The sequence below is a fragment of the Anomaloglossus baeobatrachus genome, chromosome 1 (genome assembly GCF_048569485.1).
Source record: "Anomaloglossus baeobatrachus isolate aAnoBae1 chromosome 1, aAnoBae1.hap1, whole genome shotgun sequence".
NCBI lineage: Eukaryota > Metazoa > Chordata > Amphibia > Anura > Aromobatidae > Anomaloglossus > Anomaloglossus baeobatrachus.
The window spans coordinates 134,517,750-134,541,368 of record NC_134353.1 but is presented as its reverse complement, the minus strand read 5'-3'; the positions used below and the strand labels follow the sequence as shown (position 1 = coordinate 134,541,368).

Here is a 23,619-nt window from a genome sequence, read left to right as displayed (position 1 = left end):
TAGAAAAAGACCTCCGTATGGTAGAAATAACTGGATGCTCCACTAAGACGGAACCATGTATCTTCTTAAATGGAACCTGTCAGGTGTAATATGTACCCCAAACCACATGCAGTTCTGGGTGCATATTGCTGATCCCTGCCTAACGGTCCCTGTATACACTAGCATAGATAAAGGGATCTTTGGAAAGCGTATTTCTAAAGATCTTTTATTGTATGCTAATGAGGCAAGGGACAAGTCGCAGGGGCGTGATTTCACCTGGCTAGTCGGCCCCTTAGCATGTTAGTATGACTCTGTGGGCGTGTTACCATGCTAATGAATGTACAGCATTAGAGGATGGTCGTGCTCACCTCTCCGCTGCCATTGCATCTGAGTCCAGGATTTTGGCTCAGTGCGCATGATCCCGGACTTTCGGTCATGCGCACTACATGGTTTTCAAGCCAGGATCATACAGTGTGAATGACAGCAGGATGTACGAGTCCGGGCTTCAAAACCCATGTAGTGTGCATGACCGAAAGTCCAGGATCATGCGCACGGAGCTGAAATCCAGGACTCGGACGCGATGAACAGATTGTGTTTAAGTAACCATGGCTGACCCAGCACCAATTTTGCAGGTAGAGAAGGCAGCACCATAAATTAAATGGATTCCCTGTGTAATCATCCTACCTTCATCCATGCATTTTCAACCTTCATAGTAACGTGATTTTGTGAGAAAGAGAGAAGAGTTATCAATAGCAGAGACTTGATTGCGTAGATTGAGAGAGAAGAAATCATAACCACAATCTACAGATTCAAGGTAGTACCTGAATCAACAAGTGCAGGCGTGCAAAGAAAACCAGACTTAAAGGCCCCGTTACACGCAACGACGTATCTAACGATATATCACCGGGGTCACGGATTCCGTGACGCACATCCGGCATTGTTAGCGACGTCGTTGCGTGTGACACCAATGAGCGGGCGTTAATGATGGAAAATACTCACCAAATTGTCTATCGTTGACATGTCGTTCATTTTCAAAAAAATCGCTGGTTGTTGAGGACGCAGGTTGTTCGTCGTTCCCGAGGCAGCACACATCGCTACGTTTGACACCCCAGGAATGACGAACTACAGCTTACCTGTGTCCTCAACGAGCACCGAGGCGGGAGTGACGGAGATGCGGCTGCTCTCCGCCCCTCCGCTTTTATTGGCGGCCCGCTCTGTGACGCCGAACGAACCTCCCCCTTTCAGGTGAGCTTGTTCACTGCCCACAGCGACGTCGTTAGGGAGGGCTGTACGTGTGACACAGACAAGCGAGATTGTGTGCCACGGGCAGCGATTTGCCCGTGACACACCAACGACGGGGGTGGGTGCCATCACTAGCGACATCATTATAGATGTCGCGCCAAGTGAAATGTGACGCTCTGGACTAGTCAGGTCATCCCAGGTAGTCACACACAACACCACACCCCCTCCCGAATAGGTGACATCAGTCAAACTAAAAACCTTGTCACCACCCTCCAAGTTTGATGTCCACACCAGGGGGGTGGGGCCAGGCAGTTGGCTCCGCCCACCGAGGAGTTCACAGGCCTGGAGGCGGGAAAACACAGAGTCAGGTTCAAGTTGCCAGAGAGAGTAGTCTAGAGGAGGTAGAGAGCAGTCAAGTTCACGGGCAGTCCTGTGTCCAGGCCTGCCATGAGACTACCAGGTGGCTGGGTCGGAGACAAAGTCGCAATTGGCAAGGAGGCAGACGGTGGTGGCCGCCTGCAGGAGCGGGGATTACAGCCGGTGGAACCGTAGGGACCGGGGTCGGGCAGTGGCCCGCCGGTACCGAACCGGGGAACCGATTGGAAACCGGAGCACCAGGAGGGGTACTCAGACCCAGTACAAAGCCCTGAACCGACAGGGCCGAGTCGAATCAACTGATTGCGGACTGGACTTAAGGACCTATCCCACACAAGCCCCGTTAGAAGACAACAGCCCAACCATACAGGGTAAAGCCACTGCCAAGGCATAGAGACCTAAAGGGCCAGCGTCTGCGGGCAAACGGGCTCCTACAGCATATACAAGTCAGGGAGCGGACTACCAGTGTCTAGGCATAGGAGTCAAACATTTACACACAGAGGTGCAGGAGAAAGGCGGAAACCACCAACCTATACCGGGAGAAGCTGCAGCCGGCTGCGGGCCCCGTTCATCACTCCGTTTGGTTACCAGAGACTCCACTGTGTTGTGTCAGAGTGAGTACAACAGTGCCATCAGGCACCGCACCGCAACACTTCACCCTGCACCCCGGCCCTCGCCAACCGGGCCCCGGGACCAACACCCCCTACACACGGAGGGGTCAACACATAGCTGCGCCATTACACCGCTCCCGGGAGCCCCCATACCTTCACCGCAGCTGTGGTGTCTACAATCACCACAACGCGTGGGTGGCATCACGAACTTACATCCCAAACCAAACCACCGCGGCCCCGGCCGTGGAGCTCCTCACCCAAGTCCCTGCGTGTAACACCAACTCCCTTGCAGAGCGATGTGACCCCCGGGTCCATGAGAGGCTCGAGCCACCACCCGCAGTACGAGCACGGATCCGAGCGGCTCGGCGGTCGCAGCTGAGCCCGCGGGGCGGTACAAAAGCCCCCTTTAGTGTCAAGGGATACAACAGTTCAGACTATACCCGGGCTTAAAGTGGACTAGGCTAGATTACACTGTGTATAATTCATGCTGCTCATGGTTCAGGCAGTATGAATCAGCTGGCAGGACCCCTTTAAACAATAAGTACAGTACTGTATTAAGTCATAGAAAACAACGCGCTGCCAGGCAAAATTCCAGCTTATGTTAGCAAGCTTTTACATTCAGAGTGGCCAATATCTGACATCAAGGGGGATGTAGTTTACGTAACTGGTAAAATGAAAGGACGATTATCATTTCCTTTTCATCACAATTGCTATTTAGCTTTAAGGGCCCTAACTCTGTAGATCTCATTTCTTAACATCCTGCGGAGAGTGGAATGCCGGAAAACTAGTGCTTTTCAATCTTTCCATGTTTGATAAGATTTCATGGCGACGGTTCTATTTCAGAAATGGTTTTCATATCTATTCCTCACAGAAGATAATTGGACCAACCTGGAGAAAAGGATTTAGATTTTCATTTTATCTCATAAGGAGGTTTATAAGTACTGTACATACAAATATTAAGGGCAAAAAAGGTTTTGCTGATCCTCAAATATCTGGGGGGTGAAGGTTCTCGTCGGAAAAATATTTAACCTTTTAATGGCCTGGGAATTTTTCAAATTTGCACTTCGGTTGATTGCTTATTTTTATCCAAGAGCCATACACTAGTTCGTTGTTTTGAATGATAATATTAATGTAACCAAACAATTTACTGGAATATAGGGAAAAGAATTGTGAGTGCAGTGAAACTGCAAAACCAAGGCACATTTCTACCATTGTTTTTTCCAGGATTGTTTTTACAGTGTTCATTGTATGGTAAAAATGACCGGGCAATAGGATTCTCCATGTCAGTCACATTGTAGTGGTAACAACATTGTCCTTTTTTATTGTTATTTAGTGGTGAAAAACAATTCTAAATTGTGAAAAGAAAAAAGTGTTTGTGTTGCAGTTTTCTGAAATCCATATTTTTTTTTTATTTCCCATAATACTTGGTGTGCTGCCCCCATTTATTATTTATGTGAATGGTTTGTTTTTTGCCAGGGAGGCTTTGCACCCACCCTGCCCTGGTGCTGCTCCTACTTTTTCTATCAGTATATTAGTTACACACAGCCATCAGCCTGTATCCTCTATATTATACATACAAAGCCTGTATCCTCTATATTAAATATAAACAGCCTGTTTCCTCTATATTATACATACAAAGCCTGTATCATCTATATTATACATACAAAGCCTGTATCCTCTATATTAAATATAAACAGCCTGTTTCCTCTATATTATACATACAAAGCCTGTATCCTCTATATTAAATATAAACAGCCTGTTTCCTCTATATTATACATACAAAGCCTGTATCCTCTATATTATACATACAAAGCCTGTATCCTCTATATTATACATACAAAGCCTGTATCCTCTATATTAAATATAAACAGCCTGTTTCCTCTATATTATACATACAAAGCCTGTATCATCTATATTATACATACAAAGCCTGTATCCTCTATATTAAATATAAACAGCCTGTTTCCTCTATATTATACATACAAAGCCTGTATCCTCTATATTAAATATAAACAGCCTGTTTCCTCTATATTATACATACAAAGCCTGTATCCTCTATATTATACATACAAAGCCTGTATCCTCTATATTATACATACAAAGCCTGTATCCTCTATATTAAATATAAACAGCCTGTTTCCTCTATATTATACATACAAAGCCTGTATCCTCTATATTATACATACAAAGCCTGTATCCTCTATATTAAATATAAACAGCCTGTTTCCTCTATACTGCATATATGCTGCCTGTTTCCTCTATATTATACATACGCAGCAAGCAGTCTCTATCCTCTGTATTATATATACACAGCCAGCAGCCTATATCCTCTATATTATAAAATACAAAACAAGCAGCCTGTATCCTCTATAGTGTGTATACATAGCCATCAGCCTGTATCCTCTGTTTGTATTAACAACTTATTGAGAATTTCACAAGAAAAACAATGGTGTGCTTGGTTTTAATGTAACTTTATTCATTCATTAGTTATCAATTTTATGACCACTTATAAAATGTGTTCAAAGTGCTGCTCATTGTGTTGGATTGTCAATGCAACTCTCTTCTCCCACTCTTGACACACTGATGGCAACATCGCACTAGAAATGCTAGCACAGACTTCCAGTATCCCTTGTTTCAGATGCTGCATATCTTGTATCTTCACAGCATAGACAATTGCCTTCAGATGACCCCAAAGATAAAAGTCTAAGGGGGTCAGATTGGGAGACCTTGGTAGCCATTCAACTGGCCCACGATAACCAATCCACTTTCCAGGACACTGTTCATATAGGAATGCTCGGACCTGTAGTGGTGCACCATCACATTATGGGTGTCAGATTCACTAGAGCTTCACAGGAGCCACTGGATCCTCTTCTATCCTCCATGTCGACATCGAGGAGTTAGTGGATGTTAAAAGACCTTGAGCTCCCCCACCTCCCATTTGAGGAGGCCCCACAGATGCTCAATAGGGGTTTAGATCTGGAAACATGCTTGGCCAGTAATCTTTACCCTCAGTTGGCAGTGGTCGTCTTGGAGGTGTGTTTGGGGTCGTTATGTTGGAATACTGCCCTGTGCCGAAGATTCCGAAGTGTCACAGTACATGTTGGCATTCATAGTTCTCTCAATGAACTGTAGCTCCCCACAGCCGGTAGAAGTCATGCAACCCCAAACCATGACACTTCCACCACTAAACTTGACTGTAGGCAGGACACACTTGTCTTTATACTCCTCACCTGGTTGCCGCCACACACACTTGAAACAACCTGAACAAAATAAATTTAACTTGGTCTCAGACCACAGGACATGGTTTCAATAATCCATGTCCTTAGTTTACATGTCTTCAGTAAACTGTTCGCTAATTTCTTGTGCATCATCTTTAGAGGAGCTTTCTTTCTGGGACATGGTGTATGGTCTGAGCACTGACAGGCTGACCCCCCACAACCCCTTCCCCACACCACTTTTTACCTCTGAAGCAACGCTGGAGCACTCATACGTCTATTTTGAAGAGACAACCTTTGGATAAGACGCAGAGCACTCAACTACTTTGGTCAACCATAGTGAGGCTTGTTCTGAGTGGAACCTGTCCTGTTAAAGCAATGTATGGTCTTAACCCTCATGCTGCAGCTCAGTTTCAGGGTGCTGTCAATCTTCTTATAGCCTAGACCAGGAGTCTCAAACTCGGCTGGGTGTATGGGCCGCACAGAGGAAAAAAAATAATTTGGGGGGCCGCATTCTTTGCAGGACAAAGTGACATTTTTATTGGTACCTTTTTATTTATTTTTTTTACACACCTTTGGATCACTGATTTGGAACATTTTTCACTTGTTTATTATAACAAATGTGAACACTCTTTGTTTAAATATATATATTTATATATATATATATATATATATATATATATATAATTGCCTTATTCTGTCTGTCTGTCTTGCTCTAAAATTGTGTCCTTACGGTGACACAAAGCTGATTGGCCGCTGGGCTCACCATGGCCCCGCCCCCCCGCACGGATTGGTCGCTCGCCCAGGCTCCGCCCGCACACGGATTGGCCGGCCGCTCGCCCAGGCTCCGCCCCCCACACGGATTGGCCTCTCGCCCCGGCACCCTGCACGCATTGGCAACTCGGCCACGCCCCGCCCCCCTCACGCAATGCACGCTCGCTCTGGCCCCGCCCCCCGCACGCATTCCCCGAACCGACATGGAGCCACGACTCCCAGGTGAGTACTGTACCCCCGGGAGCCCACATCAGCGTACGCCGCCAACCCAGCCGACACATACCCTCGCATTGCTGGGGTTGCCGCCGTATGCTGGTGTGGGCTCCCGTGCGAGCAGGGGACGGGATACGCTGGTAACCATGGTAGCATAGTTACCAGCGCATCAAGGTCCTGCAGCGGCGGAACATACACACGCACACACATAACAACACACACACACACATCAGATCACACTCACTCTCACACACACATCACATCGCATCCACACACTCACAACATCCTGGGATATCGCTTGCTTCTCGGCGGCGATACTGTGGAGTGACCTTCCAGGACCTGCCGGAGGATCACATGGCCAGAAGGCCAGAAGCATGTGGTATCTCCGGATGTTGTGAGTGTGAGCGCGTATGTGCGATATTCTCAGTGTGTGTGAGTGTATGCGATCGGATGTGTGTGAGTGTGTTCTGATGTGTGAGTGTGTGTGTGTGAGTGTATGCGATCGGATCTGTGAGTGTCGGCAGAGGAGCATGGCATACTGGGGGAGGCTGGGAGGAGAGAGGCTGATCCTGGGGAAGGCTGGGAGGGGGAGGCTGATGCTGGGGGAGGCTGGGAGGAGAGAGGCTGATGCTGGGGTAGGCTGATGCTGGGGGAGGCTGATGCTGGGGGAGGCTGGGAGGGTGTAGGCTGATGCTGGGGGAGGCTGAGAGGAGAGAGGCTGATGCTGGGGGAGGCTGGGAGGAGAGAGGCTGATGCTGGTGGAGGCTGGGAGGGGGAGGCTGATGCTGGGGGAGGCTGGGAGGAGAGAGGCTGATGCTGGAGGAGGCTGGGAGGAGAGAGGCTGATGCTGGGGGAGGCTGATGCTGGGGGAGGCTGGGAGGGGGAGGCTGATGCTGGAGGAGGCTGGGAGGAGGGAGGCTGAGAGAAGAGAGGCTGATGCTGGGGGAGGCTGAGGCTGGGAGGAGAGAGGCTGATGCTAGGGACAGAGAGGCTGATGCTGGGAGGAGAGAGGCTGATGCTGGGAGGAGAGAGGCTGATGCTGGGAGGAGAGAGGCTGATGCTGGGGGCAGAGAGGCTGATGCTGGGGGCAGAGCAGCTGATGCTGGGGGCAGACAGGCTGATGCTGGTGCAGCATGGGGGATGGAGCACGATGGGGGGTGCGCAGCATGGTGGATGGAGCACGATGGGGAGTGTGCAGCATGGGGGATGGAGCACGTGTGGGAGTGCGCAGCATGGCGGATGGAGCACGTTTGGGAGTGCGCAGCATGGCGGATGGAGTATGTTTGGGAGTGCGCAGCATGGCGGATGGAGCACGTTTGGGAGTGCGCAGCATGGTGGATGGACCACGTTTGGGAGTGCGCAGCATGGCGGATGGACCACGTTTGGGAGTGCGCAGCATGGCGGATGGACCACGTTTGGGAGTGCGCAGCATGGCGGATGGAGCACGTTTGGGAGTGCGCAGCATGGCGGATGGAGCACGATGGGGGGTGCGCAGCATGGCGGATGGAGCACGATGGGAGGTGCACACCTCCCCCCAACACACACACACACAACACACCACACACACACTGGGAACCACAAACACCGCCCTACACAGACACCCACACACACAGAGAACGCTGCACACACACACACAACACCCAACACACAAACACCGCGGCATACATAAATATACGCACATACCACGCAACACACACACATTGCACAAAACAAACCTCCCCCCAAAACACACCACACCCACACAAACCGCGCAACACACACACACAACGCTACAGACACACAGCGCTCCACAAACAACGCAACACACGCAACACACATACAACACCGCTCTCACCCCCCGCCACACCCAGACAACAAGAAAAACCAAAAAGAAAAAATACTCCTAAGAACAATATCTATTAGGGTAAAATATTAAAAATGCTCAGAAATACAGAGCAAAGTAACTCTTATATTATAAACAGTCTTTAATTAGTCACGTGAAGTGAGTGGGAGGACAAGAAGTGTACAAACCAGCTAGTGAGGGAAGGGGCTATTATAATCTCAGCGTTTTATAGGTAAGCCCTAGGTAGCATGGCTCCAAATCTTTGTTAAAAATAAATAAATTGATAGCCTATTGTCCTTAGGGATATATCGGATTGGTCTCTCCCTCCCTTATAGCTACCTACCAGCGGAGGTGCACTTTAAAGTATTGGGTACCCCCCGCTCCTCGTCGGCTTTCCCTAAGCTGTCCCTTTGACCCGCAAGTCAAGAAAAATAGTCAAATAATTTTACTAGGTTTCTTTGTTTTGGTCTTTTCAGGTTGCTTCAGTCTTTGCTACATTCCTGAGAGGTGTATTACCATTATAGTCAGGTTCTAGTTCTGCGCTTTTGGAGTATTTACTCTATTAAGCTTATTTCTCTTGTTCACATATAATCAAACATGCATTCTCATCTTTATTTGACTATTTTTCTTTCATTCATTCATTGTGACTATGGCGTTAATCAGGCTTTTGTTATTATCTGTTCTTCTTCTCAAGCCCCATATTCTAATACCATTATTATGGTGGTGTGAGACACCTTTTTAGGTATTCTCTGTCTATTATTATTCATAATCAATGATTATGTGTCTATAATACTTTTTTTCGCTTTAGGCCATTTTTGGGGGTTTTTTAGCCAATAAGAACCATTTGCATGTTGACAGGCTAAAGTATTGGCTTGCCCTTGCGATCTGTGGCCCTGCTTACTATGGCATAGTTTGCGGTATTTACCGCGTAAATAGAAGGATCGGTTTTCTCTCTATACAGGAGCGGAAGTGACGTTTGGAAGCTCCGACGTCACTTCCGGTTTGGCCGAGGCTCTTTGCGCAGAAACGGAAGTGGCGTCTAATGACTCTGATGCCGCTTCCGTTTTGACTTACGTTCTTCCGCGCAGGAGCGGAAGTGACGTCCTATAGTGATAACGTTTTTCCGCGCAGGAGCGGAAGTGACGTCCTATAGTGATAACGTCACTTCCTGTTTTGCCGCGCGGTCCGCCTATTATAGGTTAGATAGCGGGATTGACCGCGCTATTACTGGCATCAGTCCGCCTTTACCTCCCTGCGCAGGAGCGGAAGTGATGTCACACGCTATCTGTCCTCACTTCCGGTCTGACCACGTGGCTCCTGTATGCTGCCACGTGGACAGGAAGTACCGCTGAAGTGGCAGCTGGCCTTCACACATAAATAGACACTATAGAGATGGCTGCATTGCTTTGCGTCTCAGTCACCTGGGTCATTGTACCTAGAGGATGAACTGGGAATTCCTACCAGACGACTTGCCTTCCATCTTTGGCCACTGATGTCGGTCTGCTTATGTCACGAAAGCCAATTCTATTAAGGTATTTAAAATAATATATTACTGTATCTACCCCTTGATTGAGAATGCATGTTTTTTCGTTTCTCTTTTTTTTTTTCGTTTCTTATTTCTTGGATGTTATTGTATGTCCTAACTTATGGGAAATCAATCTCTATTTCTGTTTAGATACAAAAACTTATGGATACTATGAAATCCTTGGTTCTTCTTTTCCCCTGATGAACCCCTAAGATAAGATTTTTGGGGGGGAAACGAGTCGGGATTCTGGACTGTTACCAGTGACCTCAGCAGATAAGTTCCCTGCTGGGATTATATTTCGTATTTCTATGCATCCTTGGTACATTGGTATCTTTATATCATCCTATTGGGATTTTTGACTGCTACCAGTTACTCCAGCAGATTAATTCCCTGCTGGGTGTATATGTTGTTATCTCTATACATCACTGGTATGCTGGTATCTCAACATTATCTTGCTTAACTGTGCCTAAAAATATATATGTGCAGTGAAAATTGGCTATTATAGCATTTAAGAGCATAGGAAAAAACTGTGTATGGATTCCCATTTTTTTGAGGCAATAACATATCATATATTAGTTCGTATTGCCTTTCTGTCCTTATTTTAGGATAAGTTGTATTATGGTCACTAAATCCCTTGGTGACCAATTTTTGACAATGACCTATTGACTACTGTGCACTTATATTCTTGGTGGTGGGTCTTATGCGACTTGCGGGTCAAAGGGACAGCTTAGGGAAAGCCGACGAGGAGCGGGGGGTACCCAATACTTTAAGGTGCACCTCCGCTGGTAGGTAGCTATAAGGGAGGGAGAGACCAATCCGATATATCCCTAAGGACAATAGGCTATCAATTTATTTATTTTTAACAAAGATTTGGAGCCATGCTACCTAGGGCTTACCTATAAAACGCTGAGATTATAATAGCCCCTTCCCTCACTAGCTGGTTTGTACACTTCTTGTCCTCCCACTCACTTCACGTGACTAATTAAAGACTGTTTATAATATAAGAGTTACTTTGCTCTGTATTTCTGAGCATTTTTAATATTTTACCCTAATAAATATTGTTCTTAGGAGTATTTTTTCTTTTTGGTTTTTCTTCATGAACACTCCTTGTATACATTTGTTTTGGTTGTAAATTGATATGGCTGGCTTCCTCTCAGGGGCTCCCAATAGCAACCATTGGCTCAGCGACGCTGAGGAGGTTTTTCCGATAAAAACCTCGAGATATCAGACTCAACAAAAAGAACCTTAGAACTGTTTTTTCGGACTTACAAACAGCTTATATTGACAACGCCAAAAGCTGGTGGGAAGTGCAGTCCCTGGAGCACTATATTAAAAACAGTATAGTGCCCAGAGGACTGAGAATTAAACTTGTCCCAGCAGAAAGAGTGAGAACAACCCTGCTCCTCAAGAGGTGGGAAGAGGAGTCACTAGCCTCTTCACTCCGTTTCATGAATATTCTTCTGGAAGAGGAGAGAAAGAGATTTGAGGATACTAGCAAGCACCTCAATACCCTAAGAGAGGAAGCCCTCAGCTTTAAGACTGAATCTGACTTCCAGATTAAAGAATTGGCATTACAAGGTGCAGTTGAAAAATACCAACTTAATTTAAAAAGTCGCAACACAAGCACTTTATTAGAGATCTGGAAGATTTTAAGCAGAAAAGGGCTTCAGCATTACAGAAAGGGTAGAGGATATTTCCTCCTCTGACATCTCTGATTCTGAAAGTCGATCGAGGGAGCGAAGCGCCAATAGAGGCAGGGGTGGTACTTACTCTATCGGACGGGGAATAGAGGATGTGGTACCTCAGGGGACAGACCCCACTATGGAAATCAAGATTTGCCAAGGGGGGGACAGGCCTCATTCTTGGAATAACCTATCTCCTCTGCTCCGTCATCCTCTTCTGCACAGCAGAACAATTTTTTAGGCTCAAGGGACCCCTACCCAGTTCGGAAAAGATACAACAGAAAACCAAAGAAATGGTAACTAGGGGTCAGACAGAGGGTCAGCAGATTGTCAATCTTTCTAGCTATAAGCTATCGGCTATGGAGGAAAGAGTTTTGAGCTATGGTTTATCCTTTGTCCCGACTACACGCTTTGACGCGTTTGTGTGGGTCAAGGACCTTGAATTATTTTTGAGGAAGCTCCGTTGGAGAAAACATTTTAGACACAATGACCTTGATGAATGTCACCGATTGGGGATCCCCCTTAACATTCTCCCAGACGTTAGACTTCTGGCTGGTTTAGCAGAGACTGATAGTAGCTATACTGGCAAGGGCCCGTTTACCGGTCTGAGACCAAAAAACAGGAAGATGCCACCGCCAACTGAATGTACTAGCATTGACATCTTCTCTACATTGGTAACTAAGGAAATTCGTAAGATCAACCCAGGCTTCAACAGTATTAGAGACAACCTTACACAAACTGAGAGAGAAGCATTACTAACACTTGATGCAAATCAATCCATAACGATAAAGCCCTCCGACAAGGGGGGCAACATTGTTATCATGGACACAGAAAAATATCGTTGTTTATGTCTCCAGCTACTATCAGATAAAGACACCTATGCTGTCTTACCAGCAGACCCGACCCCTAAATTCAAGGCTGCTCTGCTTGAGATTGTACATGAGGGTTTTGAGAAGGGCCTTATATCTAAGGATGAGATGGATTTCCTTTCTCCCAAGGAGTTTACAATCGCTACCTTTTACTCCACACCTAAGATCCACAAGGGCCTTGACCCGCTTAAGGGTCGCCCTATAGTATCAGGCATTGATGCTATGGGGCAGAATCCAAGTATTTACTTGGACAAGGTCCTTAGGAATTTTGTCAACACACAGCCATCCTTCATAAGGGACACATCAGATCTCCTCAGCAAACTCGACGGTATACAGGTGGATGATGACACGATTCTTACATCCATCGACGTCGAGCAGCTCTATAGCTGTATACCGCATGAGATAGGTCTAAGGGCTGTAAGTTATTACTTGGAGACGAGGGGGATACAATATAGGGAGCACAACTCCTTTATCCTTAAACTCCTCATGTATATACTTACTCACAACTATTTCATCTTCCATAACAAATTCTACCACCAGCTCAGGGGCACTGCAATGGGGAGCCCCTGTGCTCCCACCTATGCAAACATGTACCTGGGCTGGTGGGAGGATGTAGTAGTTTTTGGGGACGAGGATGTCATCTGGAACCCCCAGATATTGTTCTGGGGTCGTTATATAGATGACATCCTCGTCCTATGGAGAGGGGGAGCAGACTCTTTCCTTGATTTTGTGGCACACCTCAATGACAATAACCTTGGACTTAGGTTCACATGTGAGGTGGGGGGTGACAGATTGCCCTTTCTCGATATCCTTCTTACGAAAAATAGGGATGGTACTTTGAGCACTACGATCTATCGTAAGCCGACAGCGACTAACAGCCTGCTAAGGTGGGAGAGCTACCACCCTGCTGCCTTACGGAGAGGTATCCCTAAAGGGCAGTTCCTCCGTCTTAGGAGAAACTGTTCATCACTTCAGGACTTCCACAAAAAATCTGGGAGCCTAGGGAACAACTTTCGGGATAGAGGATACCCTGACTCCGTCATTAGATCAGCATATGAGTCTGCTCGGGATCAAAGGAGAGCTACACTGTTGGTCACAAAACCTAAACGAGAACAGGAACAAATCACCAGGTTGATTGGGTCATATGATGATCAAAATACCAAAATTATGCATATTCTTAGAAAACACTGGGGAATATTAACATCTGACCCTGACCTGAGTGATTTCATTACCTCCTACCCCAGTGTCACTTACAGGAGAGGTAAGACGATCAAAGACCATCTGGTACACAGCCTTTTTGTGCCAGAAAAATCGTCTGGCACATGGCTTGATAGGAAACCATGTGGCACCTTTAAATGTGGTTCCTGCAAATTTTGCGCATTTATCGATCAAAGCAAAACATTTACTAACTTGGAATCAGGAAGGGTTTTCTATATTAGGAACTTTGTGAACTGCCGTACGGAGGGTCTAGTTTATAGGTGTACATGTAAATGCCCACTTAGTTACATCGGGAAGACTAGACGCCAATTTCGCGTCCGTATTGGGGAGCATTTAGGCAATATTGCCCATAAACGTGATACACCTATAGCTAGACACCTAAACAACTGTCACCAGGGGGATCCTAAAAGCATTCGTTTTCAGGGAATTGAGGCCGTTCCGATGCCAATCAGGAGGGGCAATTGGGACAATAAAATACTTCAGAGGGAAGCCCGATGGACCTTTCTTCTTGACACGGTGCATCCGAAGGGCCTCAATGAGGTTTTGAGTTATACTAGCTTTATTTAGGACACTTGGCTAGTCCCACTCTTGATCGTGTTTTTTGTTATTCCCATTCTTCTTCCACACCCCTTCCTCTTTAGGTTTTTATTATGTTTTTACTAGGTTTCTTTGTTTTGGTCTTTTCAGGTTGCTTCAGTCTTTGCTACATTCCTGAGAGGTGTATTACCATTATAGTCAGGTTCTAGTTCTGCGCTTTTGGAGTATTTACTCTATTAAGCTTATTTCTCTTGTTCACATATAATCAAACATGCATTCTCATCTTTATTTGACTATTTTTCTTTCATTCATTCATTGTGACTATGGCGTTAATCAGGCTTTTGTTATTATCTGTTCTTCTTCTCAAGCCCCATATTCTAATACCATTATTATGGTGGTGTGAGACACCTTTTTAGGTATTCTCTGTCTATTATTATTCATAATCAATGATTATGTGTCTATAATACTTTTTTTCGCTTTAGGCCATTTTTGGGGGTTTTTTAGCCAATAAGAACCATTTGCATGTTGACAGGCTAAAGTATTGGCTTGCCCTTGCGATCTGTGGCCCTGCTTACTATGGCATAGTTTGCGGTATTTACCGCGTAAATAGAAGGATCGGTTTTCTCTCTATACAGGAGCGGAAGTGACGTTTGGAAGCTCCGACGTCACTTCCGGTTTGGCCGAGGCTCTTTGCGCAGAAACGGAAGTGGCGTCTAATGACTCTGATGCCGCTTCCGTTTTGACTTACGTTCTTCCGCGCAGGAGCGGAAGTGAGGTCCTATAGTGATAACGTTTTTCCGCGCAGGAGCGGAAGTGACGTCCTATAGTGATAACGTCACTTCCTGTTTTGCCGCGCGGTCCGCCTATTATAGGTTAGATAGCGGGATTGACCGCGCTATTACTGGCATCAGTCCGCCTTTACCTCCCTGCGCAGGAGCAGAAGTGATGTCACACGCTATCTGTCCTCACTTCCGGTCTGACCACGTGGCTCCTGTATGCTGCCACGTGGACAGGAAGTACCGCTGAAGTGGCAGCTGGCCTTCACACATAAATAGACACTATAGAGATGGCTGCATTGCTTTGCGTCTCAGTCAACTGGGTCATTGTACCTAGAGGATGAACTGGGAATTCCTACCAGACGACTTGCCTTCCATCTTTGGCCACTGATGTCGGTCTGCTTATGTCACGAAAGCCAATTCTATTAAGGTATTTAAAATAATATATTACTGTATCTACCCCTTGATTGAGAATGCATGTTTTTTCGTTTCTTTTTTTTTTTTCGTTTCTTATTTCTTGGATGTTATTGTATGTCCTAACTTATGGGAAATCAATCTCTATTTCTGTTTAGATACAAAAACTTATGGATACTATGAAATCCTTGGTTCTTCTTTTCCCCTGATGAACCCCTAAGATAAGATTTTTGGGGGGGAAACGAGTCGGGATTCTGGACTGTTACCAGTGACCTCAGCAGATAAGTTCCCTGCTGGGATTATATTTCGTATTTCTATGCATCCTTGGTACATTGGTATCTTTATATCATCCTATTGGGATTTTTGACTGCTACCAGTTACTCCAGCAGATTAATTCCCTGCTGGGTGTATATGTTGTTATCTCTATACATCACTGGTATGCTGGTATCTCAACATTATCTTGCTTAACTGTGCCTAAAAATATATATGTGCAGTGAAAATTGGCTATTATAGCATTTAAGAGCATAGGAAAAAACTGTGTATGGATTCCCATTTTTTTGAGGCAATAACATATCATATATTAGTTCGTATTGCCTTTCTGTCCTTATTTTAGGATAAGTTGTATTATGGTCACTAAATCCCTTGGTGACCAATTTTTGACAATGACCTATTGACTACTGTGCACTTATATTCTTGGTGGTGGGTCTTATGCGACTTGCGGGTCAAAGGGACAGCTTAGGGAAAGCCGACGAGGAGCGGGGGGTACCCAATACTTTAAGGTGCACCTCCGCTGGTAGGTAGCTATAAGGGAGGGAGAGACCAATCCGATATATCCCTAAGGACAATAGGCTATCAATTTATTTATTTTTAACAAAGATTTGGAGCCATGCTACCTAGGGCTTACCTATAAAACGCTGAGATTATAATAGCCCCTTCCCTCACTAGCTGGTTTGTACACTTCTTGTCCTCCCACTCACTTCACGTGACTAATTAAAGACTGTTTATAATATAAGAGTTACTTTGCTCTGTATTTCTGAGCATTTTTAATATTTTACCCTAATAAATATTGTTCTTAGGAGTATTTTTTCTTTTTGTTTTTTCTTCATGAACACTCCTTGTATACATTTGTTTTGGTTGTAAACACCCAGACAACACCCAGAACATGTACAGCGCCCTACACAAACACTTGGTAACTACAGACAACAACATCTATATATATATATATATTATATATATATATATACATATAACAAAAATCATACGGGCCACCTTCTAGTATATATATATATATACATATATATAATTTAAAAAAAAAATTTTGATGGTAGAAAAAATGTCATGCCTTATTTTGAGTTTGTTTTTTTTTTTACATTTTATCCCTTTCTTGTAACTAATAGTTTTACAATTAGCACTATATATAAATTTTGGCCAACATCTTTTAGTAATGTTCCCCATCTTGTTGTAATGTGCCCATCCTTGAAAAAATTCTTCTCACCTGTGCCCCATTCCCTCGGCTGCCTCATCTCTGCTTCTTGCTGTCTGCAGGTCTGTGCCCCCGTTGACTATCGCGGCCGGTGCAGGGGCCGCAGCCCCTGTCAGCGATTTATGTCAGATGAATGTTTTGCCGACGCTGCGCACAGAGTTAAGCTCTCTGTGCACAAAGTTTCCAATGCAGCTGTAGCCGTCCGCCGATCAGAGGTAAGCAGCTGAGGCTGAGGTCAGGCAGTTTCCACTGGAGGAATAGTTGTGCACAGAGCGCTGGACTCGGAGAGCGCAGCGCCGGCAAAACATTCATCTGACATAAAGCGCAGACAGTGGCTGCGGGCGGCCCCTGCACGAGCCATGATAGTCATCAGGGGCATGGGCCTGGGGGCCACACGAAGCAGCCGCATGCGGTCCGCGGACCGCGTGTTTGAGACCTCTGACCTAGACCATCTTTATGTATAATAACAATTCTTTTTTTTCAGATCTTGAGAGAATTCTTTGCAATGAGGTGCCATGTTGAACTTCCAGTGACCAGTATGAGAGAGTGTGTGAGTGATAACATCAAATGTAACATACCTGCTCCCTATACACACCAGAAACCTTGTAACACTAATGAGTGACATGACACCGGGGAGGGAAATTGGCTAATTGGACACAATGTGGTAATTTTCACTTAGAGGTGTACCCAGTTTTGTTGTCAGTGATATATGTATTAATGACTGTGTTGAGTTATTTAAAGGGCACTAAATTTACACAGTTATACAGGCTGTACACGGACTACTGTACATTATATAAAAGGGTCATATCCTCAGTGTTGTCCCATGAAAAGATATAAAACTATTTACAAAAATATACTGTATATGTACACAGCACAGCACCATTTCTGTACTGTATGCTGCATGTAATTCTCAGTAATTGTATGATTCTGTATAGATATACATGTGTTGTATTAGTTTGACATCCAAGTGTGTATAGTTACATCAGTGGGTGGTTTATCAAGGAGTATGGCAAAAATCTGTAAAACATTTGGACTTTCCATGAAGTTTGGTCCATTTTTCCAGGAAAAATTGAATAGTAGGTTGGCAACCCTGCCACAAGGATGCGGACAGTGGCAGGGGACTTATATGTGAAGTACTACTCCAGCTCTGAAATATAATTAAAAAATAAAACAAAACATCTCATATGGTGTAAAGTAATAACCCATAGAATAAATATAAAATGTTATTAACATCATAATAAATAAAAAAAAAAATGGTTCCCCATTCCACCAACAAAATTTTAAAACCTAATAAAGAAAAATAAAACAAGACTTTATACGATTAGGCCTAAGCCACATGGCATGAAAATTGGTGGCGTGCGATCCAGGTTTCTCTCGCACCCATTCAAGTCTATGGGGCGAGAGAAAAATCGCACTGCACTCGCGGTACACCGGTGTACCACGAGTGCAGGGCGAAAATGGCAATAGCCGGCTACGGAGGAGAGAGGGAGACAAATCCCTCCGGCCCCTCCTCAGTGCCAGCCGCCCCCCGCAGTTGAGATCCGCTCGCATGATCGGACCTCAGTTGAAGGGACACTCGCATGACACTCGGCTCTGCTGTACTGCCAGCGTGAGCCGAGTGTCATGCGAGGGGATCACAGTAATCCTCGTGTGGTCCCAGCCTAAAGGGTGCTTTACACGCTGCAACACCGCTATGTGTGACGCCGCAGTAACGACGAACATCTCCTTACCTGCGTCCACCGGCAATGAGGAAGGAAGGAGGTCGTCAGCATGTTCCAGCCGCTCATCTCCGCCCCTCCTCTGCTATTGGGCGGCCGCTTAGTGACTCCGCAGTGACATCACTATGACGCCGAACGCATCTCCCCCTTGAAGGAGGGATTGTTTGGCGGTCACAGCGACATTGCTGAAAAGGTATGTGCGTGTGACGCTGCCATAGCAATAATGTTTGCTACGGCAGCGATCACCAAATGTCGCACGAACGACGGGGGCGGGTGCTATCGCGCACGACATCGCTAGCTATCGCTAGCGATGTCGCAGCGTGTAAAGCACCCTTTACTGTGATGGAAAAGTAGTAACTCTTGGCCTTATGGGGTCTTCAAGGACACGTCAAGGCCTCAGGGGCCACAGATCATAAGAACTCCATCACAAAAGCTGTCATCACATTTTGCCCTTAGCCATAGTTTTATTTTCAGTGAAACCGTTTTTGCAGTGGCCACTGCGCATCAGTATTGAAAAACTTCTACAATACATCTGAAGTTACATTAATCCAGCTTTTGAGAGCCATAGCAATAACTTATTTTAAAGGATAACCCCATTAAAATTATCATCTGTCCTTTGGATAGGTGATAACTTGCTGTTCAGTTAGGTGTCTCAACGCTGGGACCCACACTGATCAGCAGATCAGGGAATTTTTTTCCCCATCACAAAAAGGCATGGCAGGTCTGGCACTCAACCGCTGCTCTATTCCTTGTCTATGGGGTTGTATTGAAAAAAAGGAAAGCATGGCGCTTGGCAGACCCATAGGGAGTGAAAGGAGCACAAGATGGTCGTGCTCAATTGCAGGTCCAGCGGTTGGATTGCAGCAGTCGGTTCTCCACCGATCAATAAGTCATTGTAGAAAAATGGTTGCAATTCCTCCTCATTTCAGGGACTCAAAACTAATTGGACAAATTTACTTTACCATAAATAAAATGTTAATTTCTAATAGTTTGTAGAAAATTGTTTGCATGCAACGTCTGCCTGAAGTGTAAAAGCCATGGACGTCATCAAATGCTGGGTTTCTTCCTTTGTGATGCTTTGCTGGCCTTTACTGCAGCTGACTTAAGGTGTTGTTTTTTGGTGGGTCTTTCTGCCTTCAGTTTTGTCTTAGGTGAAATGCAGCTTGATGTGGTTGAGATCTGGTGATTGACTTGGTCATTGCAGAATATTCCACTTCTTTGCCTTAAACTTCTGGATTGCTTTCACAGCATATTTTGGGTCATTCTCCATCTGTACTGTGATGCACCATCCAATCCACCTTGCTGCGTTTGGATGAATCTGCGCAGAAAGCATCACCCTGTATATTTCAGAATTCATCCGGCTGCTTCTGTCTTCAGTCACATCAGCAATAAACACTAGTGACCCAGTGCCATTGGAAGCAAGGGCAGACATAACATTGATGCAGCCTGTGTGGCCACACAGAGGCTCAAGTGGTAAGGGAGTTCATTTTTACGTTCATAGCAGATAGAATTGTACATTTTGAAGTGTTATTGGACTGAAAAGGGCCCATATACTGTTTTTGCACACACTGCCTCCACCATGTGTTAGAGGATGTGCTGTTCTTTGGATCATAAGCTATTCCAAGCCTTTTCCATACTTTCTCCTTCCCATGATTCTGGTACAGGTTGATCTTCATTTCATCTGTACATACAATGTTTTTCCAGAACTGGGCGGCTTCTTTAGATTTTTTGGGGCAAAGTCTAATCTGGCATTTAGATTTATGAGGCTGATTAATGGTTTGCACCTTGTGGTGAACCCTCTGTATTTGCTCTCATGAAGTCTCCTCTTTATGGTAGACTTAGATACCGAAACATCTACTTCCTGGAAAGTGTTCTTCACTTGGGTGGATGTTGTGAAGGGGTTTTTCTTCACTATGGAAAGGATTCTGCAAACATCCACCATTGTTATCTTCCATCGACATGCTGGCCTTTTTGAGATCCCAAGCTCACTTGTGTGCTCTTTTTTTCACAGAATTTAGCACATTGGTTAATTGGCCAAAATAAAAAAAGGAAGAAGTCCAAGTCCTCCATAAATAAAACATTGTTGCTTTATTTAATCCATAAAACTTGAGTTAGGGCGGAATAAAATTCTGCCCTAACTCAAGTTTTATGGATTAAATAAAGCAACAATGTTTTATTTATGGAGGACCTGGACTTCTTCCTTTTGTTCTTTTTGCTACATTACCGCCGGTCTGCGGTGAAGACGTAGGCTCCGTCTATTATATTACCATTAGAAAGACATTATCTGCACTTGGTAGCATACATAATTTTCCTTTACTTAACTAGTTGAATTGGCCACTCAACATTTCTGTTATATATCTGATGGATTTCTTCTTTATTTCAATCTAAGGATGGTCTGTTTCTCTTCCATTGAGACTTCCTTTGACCGCATTTTATGGGTTCACAGCACACCTTTGAAATGCAAATACCAAACCTGGAATCAGCTCCAGACCTTTTATCTGCTTAACTGATGATAGATTAACGAGGAAGTAGCCCAACCTGGCCATTATAGAGCTTTTGAGATAACGCCAATTACTTTTGGTTCCTTGAAAAAGAGGCAGCTACATAGAGCTGTAATTGTTCAACCATTAAGGCCACGTCTCACTAAGCGTCATCGCTAGCAACATCGCTGCTGAGTCATGTTTTTTGTGACGCAACAGCGATCTTGTTAGCGATGTCACTGTGTGTGACATCCAGCAACGACCTGGCCCCTGCTGTGAGGTCGACGGTCGTTGCTGAATGTCCTCGACCATTGTTTGGTCGTTGCTCTCCCGCTGTCAAGCACACATCGCTGTGTTTGACAGCGGGAGCCAATGATCTGAATGTGCAGAGAGCAGGGAGCCGGCTTCTGGCAGCCTGCAGTAAGCTGGTAACCAAGGTACATATCGGGAATCCAAGCAAGGCGCTTTCCTTAGTAACCCGATGTGTACCATGGTTACGAAGCACAGCATCGTTACACAGGTCGCTGCTGGCTGATCTCTGATCGCTGTGGAGATCTGCCTGATTGACAGCTCACCAGCGACCTGGTAGCGACGCACCAACGATCCCTGCCAGGTCAGATCGCTGGTGGGATCTCTGGTTGCGTCTCTAAAGCCTGCTTTACACGTTACGATTAAGCATACGATATCGCATGCGATCGTAACCGCCCCCATCGTATGTTCGGCACGTTCAATTTGTTGAACGTGTTGCACAAACGATTATCTGCTGTCACACGTACTTACCCTTCCATACGACCTCGATGTGGGCGGCGAGCATCCACTTCCTGGAGTGGAAGGGACGTTCGGCATCACATCGACGTCACGCGGCAGCCGGCCAATAGAATCGGAGGGGCGGAGATGAGCGGGACGTAAATATACCGCCCACCTCCTTCCTTCCGCATTGCCGGTGGTAGCCGCAGGACGCAGGTAAGATCTTTTCATCGTTCAAGGGGTGTCACACACTGCGATGTGTGGTAACTCGCGAACATTGAACAACCTCACGTTTAATTTTTAGCAATTGAACGACGTGTATGCGATGAACGTTTTAACGTTCAATCGCAATCGCACGTAGCTGTCACACGCTACAATATAATTTACAATGCCGGATGTGCGTCACTTACGACGTGACCCCGCCGACACATTGTAAGATATATTGTAGCGTGTAAAGCCCGCTTTAGTGTGATGGTACCCTTACTCCAATTAGGAAGTGAATGCCCTCAAATTAAAGCTGAGAGTCTGCCTTATAACCCCATAATGATCATATAACTGTATCTTGAATTATGTTTTAGTAAACAGTTAAAATGCTAAAACTTGTGTCACTGTCCAAATATTTCTGGACCTATCTGATAATGTGTGATCACCTGACAACCCCTTTAACCACGATGAACTGTCTTTGGCAGAAGCACCCAGCTCATTCTTGTAGACCCTTCACAGAAATGTAGCATTTAAATCTTTTATAATCCTGCACAAACACAGAAATATCGATTTCTCTTTTCCTAACACATCTACGTATTTGCAAGATAAATGCGTTCATGCCCTGGGGAATATATCACTGTTACGTGACACAACTCTACAAGGTTGACCTTGTGGCTTAGACGTCTCCAAAACAACATTAAGTGACAGCATCAGTGAGGCAATGGAGCACACCAACACTTCAGCACGAATCCGGGTACAAAATACTATTTTCCCTAAATGTTACATGTAATTCATTAATGCATCAGTGACATCGGCTGAATGAATTCATGTTCAGTCATTTATGCTTTTAGCCGATTAATTGGTTCAGTCCAAGTAAGTATTTAATTAAGTGAATGAAAACTCATTACAAGTTGGCTGAAAGGCCTGTTCCACAAGCAAAACCTCTTTCCACAATGTAATAGGATGCCATGTGTTCAGTTATTACATTGTCCTTGTGCGCTGCTGTTCACACTATTCTGACTTGCACATGGCTCCATTATAATGGACCACGGTCGATCTGCAGCTTTTCGCCCTCTTTAAGTGTGGATTTTGCACTTTCCAATGCAAAAGATTAAATCTGCTCTGATTCTGCATAAATTGATCTTGCAAATTAAAAAAAATAATTTCTGTATGAACTGCACAAAAAAAAGGGTAAAGCTCATCTATTTTTCTGGTATTGTAAAATACGATGCATGAAAAATGCACCATATAGGCATTTAGGTTTATACATTGAAACTAGCCGCTACTAGTGAATGTATGTTTAAAGGGGTATTACCATCTAAAAGATCCTATCCCAATATGTAGTAGGTGCAATAATAAGAATACAGTGGAACCTTGGATTAAGAAGAGTATCTTGGTTTGAGAGCGTTTTGCAAAACAAACAAAGCTTTTTGAAAATGTGTAACTTGGTTTAAGAGTAATGCTTTGCAATAAGAGCAAATTCCCACCGTGCACACTTCCGGTTCCATCCTTTCACCACGCTCTGACCCGCTCTGGAGGAAACTTTCTGTACATTTGTACTTTATAATGTATACATTATACCATTGTACAGTACAGTATATACTATATAGCATGTCTCAATTTGCATTTGTGGATACAGTACTGTACTTTCTTTCTGATAATCAGTGCAGCACATTGCTTGTAGCTCTGCCCTTATTTTGGAGAGAATTGATTTAGGGTGCGTCTTTTGTGGTAG

At 45.0% G+C, this 23,619-nt stretch overlaps 1 protein-coding gene across 1 annotated transcript in view; it reads right to left on the bottom strand.

Moving 5' to 3' along the window:
• TRMT9B (tRNA methyltransferase 9B (putative)) overlaps window positions 1-23,619 on the bottom strand; it is a 77,072-nt gene that overhangs the window by 28,169 nt on the left and 25,284 nt on the right. The gene's annotated exons all lie outside the window — the stretch shown is intronic.